Source organism: Myotis lucifugus, unplaced genomic scaffold, assembly GCF_000147115.1.
Source record: "Myotis lucifugus unplaced genomic scaffold, Myoluc2.0 scaffold_4611, whole genome shotgun sequence".
NCBI lineage: Eukaryota > Metazoa > Chordata > Mammalia > Chiroptera > Vespertilionidae > Myotis > Myotis lucifugus.
The window spans coordinates 2239-5103 of NW_005875659.1; the positions used below are offsets into that span (position 1 = coordinate 2239).

At 64.7% G+C, this 2865-nt stretch overlaps 1 long non-coding RNA gene across 1 annotated transcript; it reads right to left on the reverse strand.

The window, feature by feature from the left end:
- Positions 1-388: 388 nt before the first annotated feature.
- On the reverse strand, positions 389-2508 carry LOC102432419. The gene is made up of 3 exons (XR_002827799.1): positions 2420-2508; positions 1401-1473; positions 389-428 (listed from the first exon to the last, which is right to left on the reverse strand). It is a non-coding gene; the product is annotated as an uncharacterized LOC102432419 (long non-coding RNA).
- Positions 2509-2865: the final 357 nt, after the last annotated feature.

The window sequence follows — 2865 nt, forward strand, 5'->3', positions numbered from 1 at the left end:
ATGGACAGGAACTGGGAGCCCCACAGGGTTGGAGAAGCAGCCGTGGCCATGGCGGGCGGGGCAGGGAGTTGGGGGGTTAGGGGGAGACACGCGAGCATGGGGCTGCTGAGCCTTCATCACAGCAGACACAGCTCTCCGTCCAGGCGTCTTTCAGAGCCACCCAGCGCCTCGCAGGTTCTGTTTCCAGGAAAGACAGGCTGGGTTCCTGCCCTGCCCGAGGGGCGGAAAGACCGCTGTCCTGCCCGCCACGGCAGGGAAAAGGGCAGGGACCGAGCTCAGACACAGGCGGTGGAGGTGGCCGCCGGCTGCCCGGGCCGCCTGCCACGCTAGGAGCTGAGCACGATCAGCCGGTGCAGCTGGTACAGGAAGGTGCTCTTGCCGCAGCCGCCCTCCCGCTCCGCCTGCTCCATGACCAGCTTCGGGTCCACCTGCAGCACAAAGGACACGTCAGGCACGGCACTGGGCACAGAGGAAAGCAAGTGAGGGATAAAACACGCACACGCACAGGCGTGAAGCAGCAGGAAGGAGCGAGTCTCCAAGCAGCGTTTACAGCCCACAGCTGTGGTCACCTGCCTTCAAATCCCTCGAGTAGCACGGAGCCCTCCCTCGGGCAACCCCATGCTCCTGTGTGGACGTGACGTGACATGACAGTGACTTCACTATAAACATACAAAGCAGCACATTTTCTAAAACGTTGATCAACCTCAAAATGAAGTTCTGCTCTGAGCTTCACCCCCGGGAAACGGCAGGGGGTGGCTCGGCCCCGCCCAGGTCCCGCAGAGCCTGTCCCAGCAGAGCAGGCTCGGGGCGGCCCTGAGGCTCTGAGACGAAGCTGGTCAAGGGCGCATGGAGCGCAGGCACGCGGCCCTGAGAGGGGCCTCCTCACTGAACGGCCGAGGGCGAGGGCCTGGTCAGCTCCTTCATCACACCACCCGGCTCTAGAGTCACAGCTTAGACCCCTCCCTGGGCCCTTTTCTCGACACTACATTGTACCCCGTGCTCCGCCCTTCCAGGTGCTGAGGCCCTGCCCAGGCCACGATGCTATGGGCTGAGCTGGGCCCCAGGTTCCCTGCGGAAGCCCAGACCCCAATGAGATGAGGCCAGGAGGGGGCCAGGGCTGGACGAGGTGGTGCGGGTGGGACACAGCTCGAGGGTGGCTGTGCAGGGACAGGAGCAGGGTCCGCACTTCACCGGCCCCTTCCCAGCCTCCGGCCTCTGAGACCGTGCGAGTGAATGGCTGCTGGCTCACCCAGGAGGTGGCTGTGACGGGGAGCCAGTGTACGGGGACAGCCAGCGCCCCGACAGCCCCAGGGCAGGACCGGGCCGAGTGTCCCGTCCAGAAACGGGGGTCTGTGCGGCCTCCATAACCAGCCGCCTGCTCTTGGGCCGCCGCCACTCACCTGGTTCCACTCGTACGGCTTGTCGGGCCACTTAGGGACCGTTCTCGCCCTCGGTTTCAGCTGACAGAACAAACTAGAAGTTAAAAAAGGACGAGTCACCCACTGCGCTTTTCCGAAAGAGTCAACCCTACACCTTCCCTCGGAATCGCAACCGCAATGAGTTTCAAAGGTCAAAGCGCAGTCTGTTATGCCTGGGACACTGCGGCCACGGCACGCAGAGCAGGCTCAGGGCGCGGCAGGCCCCGCGCCCACGCCTCTGCCCGAGCCAGGCTGCCTGGCCCCGCGCCCACGCCTCTGCCCGAGCACGGTGACCAGTGGGGACGCCCGACACCACGACTCTGACCGGTGCTGGCCATGGCGGTTCTCCCTACGCACAGACGTGCCCTGCGCACCTCACAGGCTCCCTTACCTGTGACATGTGAAGGTCACACACGTTCATGCAGAAGTGTTTTCCTGAGGAGCAGCGAGGAAAGAGAACCAGAACCAGCCCCTCCCAGCTGCTCCCAGCGCTACACCACCCAGCACAGTGCCCACAGCTACGACGCCCACCCAACTCGGACACACGCCGCCGGCTCGCACAGCTCAGGGCGCTGTCTCGGGCGCGGAGGGACCTGCCACCAGCCCCAGGTCTGGCTGGGTCTGGCCTTGGGGGTCCAGGCAGTGGCGAGAGGGGGGTCAGGGTGCTTGTCCCTGACCTCCTTCCTGGGGAGGCTCACAGAGGCCGAGCTCAGCCTGCAGGCCCTGCCGCTAAGGGACCCTCTGCCCACTGCGCTTTGAAAGGCTCCCTCGGTTCCATTTTCCTCCAATCACCCCACGTGAGGGTGCCCCCTAGCTCCTGCCCGGTCCTACTGACACAGTCACAGGCGGCTGCTCCCCAGGGAGCTGCTGTCCAGCGAGCCGGGACCTTTAGAGGCCGCCTCAGCCCTGGAGCGTCAGTCACCCGCGCGACCAGCCTCTCGCGCCCCAAACTCCTGGGAGGGCCCAGCCCGCTGGAGGCTGGAGGTGAGCGCACCACTCACCCCAGGAGCTTCTGGCGGACGCTGTCCTGCAGCTGCGCGACCCGTTCTGGGCCCAGGTGCCTGGCCCCGTTGGGCCCGTCGCACACCAGCTTGTTGATGGCGGCCCTGAGGATGTTGATCTGCAGAGAAAGGGGCGGAGCACTCAGTGGCCCTGGGGCAGCTGAGCTCCCTCCAGCTCCAGCTCAGCAGCCCCCCCCCCCGCCCCGCCCCGTCTCCAGCAAATTACAGACACAAGTCACTTCCACAGCCATAACTTAAGAAACAGTAACAAAAAGAAGTTAAAATCAGCAAGAAAGGTTCCGCTTAGCATAAGACACTTCCTAAGCCTGTCTCCACCTTGAGCCCCACGTGGCTGTGAGCATACGGCTCAGCCTTCCCGGATCGCAGGCCCGCCTCTTGCTCTGCGTGCGATGTTGGCGCGGGGTCTGTGTGGTGCGGGGTGCGGG